At 36.5% G+C, this 15674-nt stretch overlaps 1 protein-coding gene and 1 long non-coding RNA gene across 13 annotated transcripts in view; one reads left to right on the forward strand and one right to left on the reverse strand.

Annotated features, from left to right (window-relative positions):
- IKZF2 (IKAROS family zinc finger 2) overlaps positions 1-15674 on the forward strand; it is a 153945-nt gene that overhangs the window by 24903 nt on the left and 113368 nt on the right. The window lies entirely within an intron of this gene.
- On the reverse strand, positions 7047-8626 carry LOC144306026 (uncharacterized). The gene is made up of 3 exons (XR_013373052.1): positions 8435-8626; positions 7796-7836; positions 7047-7205 (listed from the first exon to the last, which is right to left on the reverse strand). It is a non-coding gene; the product is annotated as an uncharacterized LOC144306026 (long non-coding RNA).

Consider the following 15674-nt stretch of genomic DNA (forward strand, 5'->3'; position numbering starts at 1 on the left):
TTTAGAAATATCTTAATTGTAATGGTGTTCCACTTGGTATTTAGTAAAAATGCAATTCACTGAGAACACATTTAAGGTTTAGAAAGAGACCTAACCTCTGTAGCTTAGTGGTTTAGAGCCTCTGATGCAGAGTTGGGGAGAGGTTTAAAATTAGGATATAAAATCAGAGTAGCACGACTTTAGTTAATGTACTATTTGCCCTTGACCTCTTCTCCACAACTTGCTAGTTATGATAGATATTTGACAAGTGTAACTGCCTTATGCCCATTTTATTTACAGTTTTCATAGCTAATGAATAATAAGAAAAAAGTCCACCAGGACCTGATTGTTTACTTCTCTAATAGCAATTTACGGATGGTACATACTGTGGCTGTTACAAACTATGTCCTATAATAGCATTTGATGTAAGTAGCTGCTCACCATTCTGTATTGTGGTTGGAGCTGGAGAAATAGAAAATTGGTCATTTCCCGGCAGATAGCAGTAAGTTTCAATTCAGTCAGAATGCCGTATGTACTGTGATAGGTTTATAATTATTACCCAAAGATTGATGGTTTTTTGGTGAGTGTAAATTTGTGCAGCCGTAATCCATTAAGAAATCAATAATCATTCCATTCTGATGTGTAGTTCCTACTCACTGTTATAAATGTTACCCAGAGCTGAAACCAATCCTTTTTTTTTTCTTTAAATTGTAGTTGACACTATTGGAAATGAGGGTATTATTATGACATTTTCTTTTTCAATCGGATTCCTTTTTCTTTGCTTGTGTTCTCTTGCCCCATACGCCATCCTAATGAAAGGGTATATATTTTCTTAACATTTAAAAAACTTAGACCTCCTTACAGTTTCTGTCTTCATCTTTTACTTAGTTGTTTAATGGCAAATTATTTATATGTTTAAAGTACATTAGTGTTTCTTTCTGTAATATGAAGGTCGTTAATTACCAAATCTACATGATCAGAATGGTGGTAGGTTCTTCCTTTTAAAATAAATTTTAATCTGAAAGCTATAATCTCATAAAAAACAAATTTAACATTTATTATTGACATCTGTTAAGTACTTTGCTAGATGCTATTGGGAGAAGCAAGGATCGGGACAGCATTGCTCTCAGAAGCGCATATATTTTAGAGAAAGAGAGACTCAAGTCAGCACAAGTAACATAAGGATGTGAAGAAAGAAGAAAAGTAGTGGAGGAAATGTCAGCTCTGAAACCATCCATTACGTAAGTTCCGAACTGGAACTTTGGTGTTAGGGTATGATAGTGCTGGGGATGATAGGGTGTGGGTAGTGAACTTCATCCCACAGGGGATGTGGCCGTGTTACAAAATTTGCCATGATCTGGGGCTGAAGAGTAGTCTACATAAAGATTCTAAAGAAAAGTGATATAGGAATAGAGTATAAAATTAAAACAGTGGAGAAAAGTATAAAATGAAAAGTAAAGGCCCCACTGCCTAGGTAATCCCAGTCCTCATTTTTTGTGTTACCAGTTTCTGAATTGTCTTTCCATAATTTTTTTGTATATTTATTCTAGCATAGTCAGGATAGTGGTAGTTCAACTGGAATATACAGTATCATGTATATGTATTTTTTTTTTTTTTTTTTAGTGCAAGTAGGAGTACACTGTGTCTACTGACTTATGACTTGATTTTTCATTTAGGGATTTCTTTTTTTCTATCAGTATTTTGTTCTTGAGTGCATGTCATTCTGTTATACACTGAGGATACACTGTGATTTATTTAGCTAGTCCTTCACTGATGAACATTTAGTTTATTTCTAGGTTTTTACTCTTACATACAGTATTACTGTGAATGTCTTTGTCCATCTATTTACCTTTACATACTTCCTTAGGATAATTTGGCTGTAGATTTACTATGTCAAGAAATCTGTGCATGACCATTTTGGTGGGTAAAGTATGGTCAGATTGCCTTTTGCAAAGGTTACTGATTCACACTACAAGTAGCTTGTGAGTTTCTGTTTTGTCATCTTTGACAATATTGATTTTTATCTATTTTAGTTAACCCAATGGGGGAAAATAATATTTAGGGATATTTTATATTTCTTAATTGGTTAAACATTATTTCATAATGCTTGTTGGTGGGGATATCTGTGTCTAATTTTTGTTCTTGGCTCATTTCTCTTTTAGCATCCAGGAGAAATTATAATTAAAAGCTCTATTGAGAACTTTGAGGGGTGCCTGGGTGGCTCAGTTGGTTAAATAAGTGTGCTGCTGAAGCGAGCACTGGCTCAGTTGGTTAACTGTCTGGCTCCTGCTCAGGCTATGATACCAGGGTCCTGGGATCAAGCCCCACATTGGGCTTCCTGCTCAGCTGCTTCTCCTTCTTCCTCTGTGGACCCCCTAGCTTGTGCATGCACTCTCTCTCTTTCAAATAAATAAATAAAATTAAAAAAAAAAAAAAAAAACTTAGAGAAGGGAAGAAAAAAGGTTTTATTTGGGGTCCATGTTTTGAGGCAGAATTAATAGAAGAATGCCTATCATTTGATGTTAAGCAAAAACTTAAGGATGTAGAATACTCTATAGCAGAAGATGTAGCTTTTGTTTCACTGGTTGGTTCCTCTTGGCAAATCACATAAGAAATCCATCCAAAGTACTTAGCATAGCACTTCAGTAAAGTTCAGAGGTTAATGAAATGTTGTTATATCATGAAACCTGGCTATCCATGTAGCAGCAATTATTTTAAGAGGAAAGAGTATGTATCTAAAAAGTAGAGGTAGGAAACCATCAACAAAACTAAAAGGTAATCTATGAAATGGGAGAAGATACTTGCAAGTGATGTATCTGATAAAGGGTTAGGATCTGAAATGTATAAAGAACTTATAAAAGCGAATACCCAAAAAGCAAATAATCCAGTTAAAAAATGGGCAGAAAACATGAATAGATATTTTTCCAAAGAAGACATACTAAGATGATGACTAACAGACACATGAAAAGATGCTCATCATCATTCATCTTTAGGGAAATACAAACCAAAACTACAATGAGAATTCACCTCACACCTGTCAGAATGGCTAAAATTAACAACACAGGAAACAACAGATGTTGGCGAGGATGCAGAGAAAGGGGAACCCTCTTACACTGTTGGTGGGAATTCAAACTGGTACAGCCACTCTGGAGAACAGTATGGAGGTTCCTCAAAAAGTTAAAAATAGAATTACCCTATGACCCAGCAATTACACTACTAGGTATTTACTCAAAGGATACAAAAATACTATTTCAAAGGGATATATGCGCCTTGATGTGTATAGCAGCATTATCAACAATAGCCAAACCAAGAAAGACCCCAAATGTCCATCAACTGATGAATGGATAAAGAAGTGGTATATGTATATATACACATACGTATATACATACAGTGGACTATTACTCAGCCATCAAAAATAATGAAATCTTGTCATTTGTAATTATGTGGGTGGAGCTAGAGAGTATTATGCTAATCAAAATAAGACAGTCCGAAAAAGACATACTATATGATTTCACTCATGTGGAATTTAAGAAGCAAAACAAATGAACAAGGAGTGGGGGGAAGAGAGACAAACCAAGAAACAGACTCTTGAGAGAACAAACTGATGGTTACCAGAGGGGAGTTGAGCAAGGGCATGGGTTAAATAGGTGTTGGGGATTAAGAAGAGTACTTGTGATGAGCACCAGATGTCATATGTAAGTGATGAATCACTAAATTTTACACCTGAAACTAATACTGCACTGTAAAAACTTGGAGGAAAAAAAAAGTAGAAGTAGCAAAGAATACAGAAATAAAAATAAAGTTTTACTTAAAAATTATTTGATTAATTACATTTAAGGTGCTAGGAAAGGTATAAGCTGGTAAGGAGCTACCTATGTAGGACTCAGTTTCTCCTCCTTTCCTATTCCAAGACTGGTGGAGATCTCTGAGCCTTTGAGTTGATGAGCAGTTTGAATTGTCTAGAAACTCATAGGCTGAGTCTAATCTTGAAAAATACTGGAGTCTAGTCCTCTTTTTGTTTTCTTGTACACTTTTCTGGAAACTACTAGGTTTAGAGTTGCCCTGTGTTTTGCTTACTGAAATATACTTGAGAGCTGAGAAGATTAATTGCATGACAAATGTTTTTCACGAGCAATTATGCATCCAACTGTGTTTTGTAGTTTTGTAGTTCCTACTCTGTCCCAAGGACTAGATTGTTGTGGCCTGCTGAGGAAAATGCTAGAGGTCACCAGGACCTGGGTTTGTTCTTTAACTCAAAGAGGATATTATGGTAGAACAAACTTGTACCTCTTTCCCTTTCTCCCTTCCCTAGAATGGTGGTGTGAGAACATAGCTGATTCAACCTCTCGCTTTTTTGTGTACAAAATCACATTTAAAAATATCAGGCTTCCAAGTTCTCTTCTGGGGCTATGTGTGTGTGTGTGTGTGTGTGTGGGTGTGTGTGTGTGTACTCATGTCATTCATCTCAACACTGAAAATAGCCCTGATGAATCAAATACTTACTTGGAAGTGACCCCAAAGGTCATTTAGAACAACTTCCTAAAGAAAGCAAGAATATCCTTGGCAGTGTGTATGACAGGTGGTCTCTGGGATTTTGTTTGACTGCTTCCAGGGCTAGAGGAAGGAAGCTCACTGCTGCATTGTTGATTGGCTCTAATTCTTAGAAAGTTCTTCCTTACGTTGAGATCTCATCTGCCTCTCCGGAATGTCACTGCTTTTTTACTAAGATACAAACAAAAGATCTAAGGGGAAGTTTAGATGCTTTGTTCTGTAATAGTGCTTATAGGCTAGGTTTTCACGTAGGTTTTTGAGTTTTGCATTGACTCAATATTTAAAAGACTATCATATTATACTTAAAAGACTATCATAATTTCTTCTGAGGAATAATGCCACAGGGGTAATATTTCACATATATGCCCTTCTTTCTATCTTCACCCAAACAGCTACATGTGAACTAAGTATGGTTAAATAACAAACAAACAAAAAACCCAAAAATGGTTGGCTTTATTTTCAGTAACTTACATCTTAATGTTACTTTTAGTTATTTTACCCTTAAATGGCTTTTCAGTCTTTTGACAGTTGAAATTCAATTATAGTTAAGATGTTATTTCGCCAGAAAACTATACGTGTTTTCAAGACAGAAATCCACTGAGTATGTTTCCATTTCAAGTGGAATGCAAAATTTTAGTTATGTGCATAGATGCTTTAGTAGTTACCATGTTAGTCTAAACTTTAATGCTGTGAGATTTTTTTTTTCGCTTTGAGATTTTAAAATGGACTTATAAGTAGAAAGGTATGTGGAGAAATGTTGCAAAATTTATGTAAGGAAAATGGGATCATTTTTCAGGGATTCATTTAACTTAGGATCTGGGATCCCTGGGTGGCGCAGCGGTTTGGCGCCTGCCTTTGGCCCAGGGCGCGATCCTGGAGACCCGGGATCGAATCCCACATCGGGCTCCCGGTGCATGGAGCCTGCTTCTCCCTCTGCCTGTGTCTCTGTGCCTCTCTCTCTCTGTGACTATCATAAATAAATAAAAATTAAAAAAAAAAAAAACATTTAACTTAGGATCTGGAAACTTAGCAACATTTTCCAGCTGAAATTTCTTAGGAAAGATTCGTAGGTGAAAAAAGGTAATATGAAGTCCCCTGATGGGAGTTTTAGGCATCCACATTTGTTCCTCTCAGGACATTAGCAATTATTGAATTGGCTTCTAACTTTGTATTTCTCCCTTGTCTGACTGACAGTTTTACCGTGACTTTATTGGATTTACTATTTTAATTGGTTATGGAATTGTGCCGGGAAGCATATATTTTGATGTGTGCACCTTAACAATCTGAATTGTTAGGATGGTGACTCACTCCAATTTAACAGGAAAATTAGCTGGCTTTGTCTTTGTCTGAACATTTGGGGAGGAGTTGACCCCAGCTTCAGAGATGTACCAGTGTTCCAGATCACTTGTGGCAAAACGTACCCATGTGGAGGGTGGGAATTTCTCTTGATTAGACAGGCTAGGTTTTGTCAGACCTGTCTTTGCAGTATTTTGGAGAATTATCTAATTAGGGCATTCACTGGCTGAGAAATGCTTGGATATACATTTAGGGAATGTGTTGGCCCATTTAATCATGTCACTGCAGATTTGATAAGGGTGCTACCGCAAGTTCACATACTACCATTGGGGTGTCATGACAAGGGGCATAATAAAGTTCTTGGGAAAGAATAATCCTAATAACCAAATTATTTTTTAAAAATAGTTACGTCTGGGATCCCTGGGTGGCGCAGTGGTTTAGCGCCTGCCTTCAGCCCAGGGTGTGATCCTGGAGACCCGGGATCGAGTCCCACGTCGGGCTACTTGCATGGAGCCTTCTTCCTCTGCCAGTGTCTCTGCCTCTCTCTGTCTCTCTCTGTCTCTCTGTGTCTCATGAATAAATAAAATAAAATATTAAAAAAATAGTTACGTTAGAGAGCACTTTTTCTCAAACTCGCTTGATCTTAACAATCATCTTGTTTGCCTGTAAAAATAAAGAGCCCCAAACCTCATCACAGGCATACTGAGTCAAAATCCTCAAGAAGGAAGCTTGTGTTCCTGTGATACTGATGATCAGACAAGTTTAGGAAACACTGTTAAATAGTGTAAATGTAGGGAATTGGAAAGGACTGCACTGGGAAAGAAGATAGTGATTGCCCCAAGGAGCCAAGGAATTATAGCTTGTTACCTTCAGACACTAAAATGTTGCTTACTTTCAGTGATACTATAGGGATATAACTGAACTGTATTTTTTGGGTTTGCAGGAGGTAGGAGAAACAGATTGCTCTTTTCAAGAAAAAACTAAAAATGTAAAGATATGTTGTCATTGTATTGTACTAGGCAAAAAGTCCTGGGATGCCTTGGTGGCTCAGCGGTTGAGCATCTGCCTTTCGCTCAGGGCATGATCCCGCGGTCCCGGGATCGAGTCCCACATCGGGCTCCCTGGATGCAGCCTGCTTCTCTCTCTGCCTATGTCTCTGCCTCTCTCTCTGTGTCTCTCATGAATAAATAAATAAAATATTTTTTTAAAAAAGTCTTTATTCTTTTCCTCTACCTGCCTTTGGTTATTTTCCTTTTCCTATGCCTTCCACTTAATTTTGTTTGGGGCATTTATAAAACTATATGCAACGTCTTCATACTGGGTTTGATGAGACGGAGTATTTTCTTTCTTCATTTCTTTCTCAGTTGTATTCCTTCAGCCTGTTTACGAAAAATAGATACACGTTCCTGTTTCAGCCAGGGAGCTTGTGCATCTGTTGACACTTCAGAAATAATCAGTTTAGATTTCAACAGCTGATTAGTGCTCAGTTCTAACCAAACTGAGAAGGAACTCTTAAGAACGGTAACAAATATTATTCTTAGTTATCTCTACAAAAATGTAATAATGATCATTTTAAAGCAATGCTGTGGTTATAAAAGTCCTGTGCTGTAGTTACGTTTTTCTTTATTGCACCTCAGTGAAACTGTCAAGCCATTTAGTGACAGTCTACCAAGAGCAGTTATTACAAAATAATCACAAAAATTTCATTAGTGTCCTTTTACTTATCTACTCTGGTGGTTAGAAAAAGTATTAGTGAAATTCCAGAAACATCCTATATAATCTGCTAAACAGTTTCATGGGTGTTCCAACTTCCACATTGAATTACTACTGAATGTAAGAAATGTAGCTAATGGTATCAGTGTGGCACCCAAGTACTGATTTGTCTAAGATAGGAAGCCATATCCCCATGAGTTGGAGCCAAAAGGAAAGAAGAGATGCATGTTTTAAATGCACTTGTGCAAACACTTACCTGGTTGACCTTATATTTCTTCAGTAGTCTGGAGAAATAGACTAGAAATAGAATCAGAGGACGTAATATAATTGATTAAAATAATAGAATGGGTAGAAATAAAATCAAAAGGCATAAAACTGATTTATAGAATAGATCCTATAGGGATCCTATGCATATTCATCTATTAATATTTATTGAATACTTAATTTATGAAAATATTCCATATAGGACAGAGAAGAAAAATGCATTCTTCCTTTAAAGAGAATGAAATTTAGTAGAGAGACATTATTAAATAAATAAAAGGTTAAATATCAGTTGAATATTTCAGGCATGAGTTTGAGATAGGGAAACATAACAGTTTGCCAATTATATCCATATAATTAAGGCAGAGGATACATTGATTTCTTAGGAAGAATTGGAGGTTGTCTATTTTCTAGTTATATTCATAGAATTATCATCATCTTTCTGTAGTCTTGTCACCTATTTGTATAATACAGATCTGTTTGTCATTTCCTCTTTCTAAAAACCATCATGACTGCTCCTACCTTTGTGCAGCTACAAAGAGCTAATAAACTCTCTTTAGTATTTTATACTGCTTCCTTCATTAAACAACACAATCTTTTTTATCTTCATCTCCTGAAATTCCCGTTCACATACCCCGTGCTTCAACCACAGACACTTCCATGTCTTGAACATAGCCAAGTTCTTTTGTATTGCCTTTTCTTTGCATAAACCCTTCTGTTTTCCTTGAATTTCTGTCTCCTTTATTCCACCAGGCAAACTCCCAGTCCTTAAAGAGCAAATGTTACTGCCTCTTTAACACTTCAGCTACTTCCCCATATTCCTGTAGCACAGAGTGTGTATGTATCTCCATGACAGCACTTACCACATTCTGTTGTTACTGTTTTCCGTCTCTCCCATTTCAGACTGAGCTCTTCCAGGGCAGAGACTGTGCCTTATTTACTTGTGTACCTCTCATAATGCCACTGTACGTGGCACTCTTACCCAGTGTTTTTGAAACAAATGACCAAGAGAGAGCGAATGGGCTTTCATGAAGTGGATGGGAATGAGGACTGCTTTTGAGAAAGGCAGATGGTGGCAGCTCCATTAGCTGAAGGGAAAAAAGATCAAACAATAAAGGCTAATTTTCATCTGCCCATATGTGAACAGGTTGCAGTAAGGATCCTTACAGGATGGTCACCTCTGAACCCAGAGCTCTAGAGATGGTCTTGCCCTCAGCACTCAAGGCTATTCAGGTCTTGCTTCCTGCTTATTCAATTGTCCTTTGGAGCTATCCAAGATGGGTCCATCTATAGCTGGGCTGCATGGTAGGCTGGAGTATTAATAAGCAAAATTCAGATGGACTTCCTTGTATGTGTCATCTGTAGCATGTACACTCTTTCTTCTTTGTCCTTCTCATATTTCTTCTCTCCCACACTTGCATCTATCCTGTTTGTGCTGGCTCATGATTTTAGATTTCTATTAAAACTTCCTCTGGCTAAAGCTAGGGAAATTTGTTTCAGCTCACTTATTTGCCCTTTGTCAAGCTGACCTATTTCATTAAAAAAAAATTAGGTTGTGGTGGGATGAGTACTGAGAAGGCAGGAAGGGGCATGCCACTGGTGCCCCAGCAAAGGTTATGTAGATAAGGCTAGCTGTAGTGAAGTACCTGAATTGTCTTTGGGCCCCTTTTGCTATTCTTTCTTCTACGTTAGCACTCCCCTTTAGAAACCCACTTCCCTTGTGGTACTTTCTTGCTTCTTCACTGTCCCAGTCTGTCCTGCCTTCCTTTCAGGGTTGCATGTTTCTGATCTGTGTCTCCACAACCCCTTTCCATCCAAATCAAAACTTATCTATGGCACTAGGAATCCTTTCCTCAGCTTTCTATCCTGTCCTAGAACAATTCAAATAAACTCATTCAAGCTGAGATTTTATGAAGTGACTTTGTTTAATGGATTATTATTGTTTTATAGTAACATGTATGCTTTACTAGAGCTTTTTCTAGAAACTTGTTCTCAAGTTGTGATAAATTTCTAGGAAGGGGAATTTCGTATCAGGTCACGCTGGATTGTATGGAAGAGAAGTTTGGGGCTATGAAAATTATTCTTTTCTTTTCTGCCAAATTGATATCATCAATGTAACTGTTTTTCCAGCTCAAAGACCGTACGAGACCCGAGGTGAGACTTTTTTCCATGAGTACTAAGTATCAGCAGCAAAGACTAATTTTGTGGTTGAAAAGTGTTAGAGTATATTAGGATCTAAAAGTGACTCCTTGGCCATTCTTTGACCCTTTGTCAATTAATTTTGGAGAAGGGAGGAAGTCTCAGGTGATTGTATCTATAAAGCCATATTAGAGCTTGAGCTAATAAGATTTGAAACTACCTTTTTCAGTTTGTTGAAGTTATGTATACGTTTGTTTTGATATAAGAAATTTCTGGTTATAGTTTCATAAATACAGAACACATTTACAAATGTCTTTATACTGCATAAATATGCACTTGATACTCTCAGAGATCTCCACCTAGCCCCTGTTTATGGGCTCAGTCATATATAGTGTGGAAAAGTTGTACTCATATTTAATACTTTCCACAGTTGTCCAAACTCTGATACAGAAAAGCATTGTAGCTGTTTTGATAAAGCCCCCATAAAACCACAGCTTTAAATATCTATAAAGATGAAAATGCACAGGTATAAAAATATATTTTGCAAAAATATACCAAACCTTTCTATTTAGGTATACAATGTATTTGTCCTAGGAAGGAGGGAAACTCTGATCATCTGGAAGACACAGAACAAGAAATGTTTAATATAACAGGGATTGCCTTTTAAGTCCACTTTTCTTTTTTGTTAAGAATGCAGTTTTGTTCTGTATCCTGATTATGGTGGCTGTTACATGAATCTCTGCATGTTGTAGAACTGGATGCTAAAAGGAAAAAAAAAGCTCAATTTTTTATAAGATAATTAAAAAAAATAAAATTATGGAATAAAAGGATGCATTCTTTTTCATATGAAACCATGGTAAAATAAATCATGGTTAAATTTCCAGAATAATCAATGAAAAAGCTTGGTTAATGTAGCATTATCTGATTGACAGTTTTAATAGTATTATGCAGATTAATCATTTATGAGAAAATACATTTCAAATCACAAATCAGAACTTGAGGAATGCATTTTCCCGTATATTGTCAGGAATGGGTAACAGAGTCATGGTGATCACAGTTCTGGTGGTAGTGGTGATAAATACAGTTTAGAGGTTGTCATGCTAAAGGGGTTCAGATTGAGAATTGGAAAAGGGCTGACTGAGAATAATCGTTAGAGACCCTGGCAACTTGGCCATGGGCAGTCAGTAATCAGTTACTTGATGTACCAAACATTTTGCCCTTAGTAGATGCTCAATAACTACTGACTGGAAGCTGGGGCCTAGGTTCTGCCTCGGATCAGATACTGGCTCTACTTGCCAGCTTTGTGACCTTGGATAAGTTATTTAACCTCTGGGCTTCATGTCCCTTGTCCTTAAAGGTTGGGAAGCACACCTCTGTCATAGAGCTATTGGGAGAATCAAATGAGATGAGGCATGAAGCTGTAGGAGAGTTTGGTGCACATAGTAAGTGATCCTGTGAATGTGAAATGCTGTTATTAAAGAACTATTGGATGAATGGAAGTAGCTCCTGTCACTTTCTGTGTTAGGGAGGCAGTGTTGAATAGTGATGACTTGTTTAATGTTGGTTTGTTTATTGGGGTCAGGAGCTTTTGTGAAATTAATTTCTTAAATAGTACAGCACAGAACACTCTGATGTCTAAACTTCTGCTTGTTCCTTTCCCTTTCTAGATACCTTTGTTTTTGAGCTTAATTCCTACTGAATTTTACCTTAAATGCCATTGAGTAAAAATTACGGAGTATTCCAGTTGTATGAAGGATTTATAATATGGGTTAATTTTCCTGCCTTGTGATTAGTGGTTGTGAAAAGGATGATTTTAATAAAGTATAATTTAATGGTATACATGCTTCATTGTAAATTTTTTTAAATAGAATGAATGCAGGTTAATTAAGGGGAAAAAGAAAATAAGCATAAGTAAAAATGGGGAAAAGCACTCAATCTTACAATCAGAACCAATTACTATGCTAACTAATAATAGCAGAAATTCTTATGTAGCATTTACTATATATCCAGCATAATTTTAAGTGCTTTGCATCTAATTTATTTAGCAACTCAAAGTATATCTATCCAGGTCATTTTCTATGCCCCTATAAACATAGAAATGGCTGGGATCATATAGAAATGGTTTATGATATGATTATTTTTACTTAGCAGTATACATTCTAAACATTGTCTCATGTTACTGAGCACATATATTCATTATGATTTTTAACAGCCACAGAATATGTCATTCTGTATTAATGAGCCTACTGTGCTTCTGTAACTGAGGGAGAGTTTACCACTTCACTTGTTTTTCCTACAAATAGTGTTATTAACCAGAAAGCCAATAAAGTATCATCTATTATTCTTTCATATTAAAAGAGATTCAGGCAGTGCTTTGTTATGGCTAAGAATTTTACCTTATTTGTACTTCCTCTACAAAATATCCAGTGTTACACAGCTACTTTTTTACCGTCATTCACTCAAATGCTGATTCTGAGATAGTTATTTCTTTTCTAAATTGTCTTAAAGTAAAATTATGTTTGCTACATAAGTAATTAGATTTTCTTGGTTTACTGACATTTGGCCTATAGCATTTCTATTATCTTTTTGTTTTGGTGGGAAAAACTTGGTCTAATGCCAATTATGACTATTCCATGAGAGTTAATGGGACATATTTGTTGAGATCCACATGGTTTGAGTCATGCAGTGCCTTCACCTATCCCTTTAATGTATTTTTAAGGCAGGAGATGAGAGTGATGGATTGGTTTCAGGGTGTGAACACCAGTCTCTGATTGTAATTCGGGAGATATGTGGATCTGAAGTTGATGGGCAGGCTGCCTGCTTAGCCAGGCGAGCTTCCATTATCTCAAGAACCTGTACCGATTAGTCTGCTATCATATTGAGAGACCTCACTATGAAAACAGACATTTTCCCAGAGTGGCACAGAAACAAAAGGAAATATTCCATTTGAGATTTAATTCTTCCATTGTTTCAAGCCTATAGAATTTCACCTAACTAATAGGATAGCATGTTTATTCAGGAGGGGACTAGAAGTCTTATTTTTCTCTCTAGTCACTATTGCCCCCTCCTCTCTCACATCAGGATCCGTTCATATTTAAGGCAAAAAAATGTATAATTTTATTTTCGTAGGCCAGTGCTTTGCATAAACTAAAAGTTCAGTATGTTTATTGAATATCGAGTGAGTGAAATTTAGATTAAGACCTACATAGCAACATGAAATGTGATATAATGTGTGAGATTATACACGTTATTACCCAGCTTTTCCACAGCTACTTTGCCGCAGCATTACCTAATTTAGCTGTGATTTTGTCTCCTTAGAACCTGGTTGAAATTCCTCTTTTGCAGCTTTTAAGAGTTAATGTGCATTTGCTTTAATTCTAGAAGGCTTTCCCTGTATAGGTTTATGCTTTTGTTTCTTAAGAGGTTTTTGCCTTAAACAAGGTCATATTAGATTAGATCCTGTGGAAAATCGGATCTTCATGCATTTGGGGGGTATTTCTTTGACGGATCTCTTACCCTGATTTTCACATTATTTTTCATATACTTTATTTTGTGAATGCATTTAGTTCATATGTTGTACATCACACATTCAATTAATATGATCACTAACAATTATGTTTCTCTAGTCCATCCAGTAGTAAATCAGTGGGTGAAACATGAAAGGCAAAAAAATAATAATAATAATAGCAAAAAACAACAAAAGCTTGTCTTTCTTAATGTTTTATTTAACCAAAATACTCAGATTTTTCTGTATGATTTACATTTAGGATCTATCAAAATAAAACTGTCAGTGGAAAAGAATAAAAAAACCTTTGTCTTTACAATACACACAGGTTTACAAATATGAACACTGAAAATATATTCAAAATTTTCAGCCAGCTGTTACTTGAACTTAAGCTTTGGAGTGGGTATCAATATTGAAGGAATTCAGGAAGTCATTTAAGGGCAGAGAACAAGGCTCAAGCAGATGTATTAGGCAGGACTGATTGCTATAGGTATCTCAGGAGAAGGGTGGTGTCGCAATTTCAGTGGGAGATGGGTGTCCTGCCAGCCTGCTAGCTACTTGCCATCCCTGTCATAAGTATAAAAACATTCATTTACCTTTATTTCTGTCAAACTCATGTAGTTTGCCCCTCCTTGATGAATAGATGCCAAATGTAAGATTACAATCCTAGTCAGATTTAGGAACATGTTAAAACTTTACAAAACCTTCTTTATGTCTCCACAATTAGAAAAAAAATGTGCCAAATGTCAATCGGTACAATTGGAAAAAGAGAGGACAAGGGAGAGGGAGAAGGAAAAGGAAGGAAGGAGGAAATAGAGAAAACAAAATTTCTTACTTCAAAAGTAAATTATCTTGTGGAGTGTCTGACTGGCTCAGTGGGTAGAGCATGCAACTCTTGATCTCTGGCTTATGAGTTTGAGCCCCACATTGGGTGTAAAAATAAAATCTTAAAAAGGTAAATTAACTTTTAAATATGACTCTTTGGTTTTTGGAGAAACAGCCACTTGCATAATTAGGGGATTTTTTGAGATTGTACTTAATGTAGCATTTTTACCAGAGGTAGTCTAAATATTAATATTTGATATATATAGAAGATCGATTATAGCACTTTGACAGAACGGTGAAATTATGTCTAATAAATATTTATTATTTATCGGTTCCAAAATACTTTTTGGAGCGGCCATGGAATACTGAGAGTTAAGGAGGGAATAAAGGGATTCTTTCCTGCAGGCTGGATTTAAAATGTTTGTATACCTAAGTACCATAAAGATTAGAGTACTCTGCCTACCACTTCAAACTGAGTTATAGTTGTACCATCATATGTCCAATATGTACTGTCATATTGTCCCTTGCTACAGCTATGCTAAGAACCAGCATGGATGTGCATTCATCTTGGTGAGTCATTTTAGTTCTTGTGGGAATGATCACTGGATACCTGTGCCCTTTTATGTAGAATTTGCCACATGTATCTCCATTTCATTTTGATCCCTGAAGAATTAGCATATAAATCTGGGGAGGGCAAGCTCTCTCTACTCCCTAGGAGAATATTTGTTCATACCACCTCTCTTAGTGCCACCAACTTCTATAGGAGTTATGAGTAAGAGACATTGAACTCACGTATTCCAGGAACTTAGTTACTGAATTCCTTTTGATACTTGTAGTTAGGTTGAAGGTACCGTTAACCTCTTTCACTATTCAATCAGAAGCAGTAAGGAGTAGGGGATAGGCAATAAGTCAGAGGTTTTCATAAGTATCTTTTTTTTTTTTAAGATTTTATTTATTCTTCATGAGAGACACAGAGAGAGAGAGAGAGAGAGAGAGAGAGAGAGGCAGAGACACTGCAGAGGGAGGCTCCCTGCATGAGTCTGATGTCGGACTCGATCCTGGGTCTCCAGGATCATGCCCTGGGCCAAAGGCGGCGCTAAACCGCTGAGCCACTGGGGCTGCCCTTTCATAAGTATCTTAAGAAGCATAGCTTAAGAGTGTTTCTTTACCTAGTTTACAGATTTGAAAATCTGGAGCATAAGACTGTATCCATCAGAGATATTTATATATTTCTGTGAAGTAGTTAAAAGGTATGTAATTAAGAATTGTAATGTCTGGTGACTTCTTTATAATGTACTGGTAAATTATAATTTTTGTTGGCATGCATATTCTTTTTGTATAGCCCCTAAAAAGACTTATGTGCATCTATATATAGAGAGAGAGAATAAATGGAGACCATAATGCT

The sequence above is a fragment of the Canis aureus genome, chromosome 36, assembly GCF_053574225.1.
Source record: "Canis aureus isolate CA01 chromosome 36, VMU_Caureus_v.1.0, whole genome shotgun sequence".
Lineage (NCBI taxonomy): Eukaryota > Metazoa > Chordata > Mammalia > Carnivora > Canidae > Canis > Canis aureus.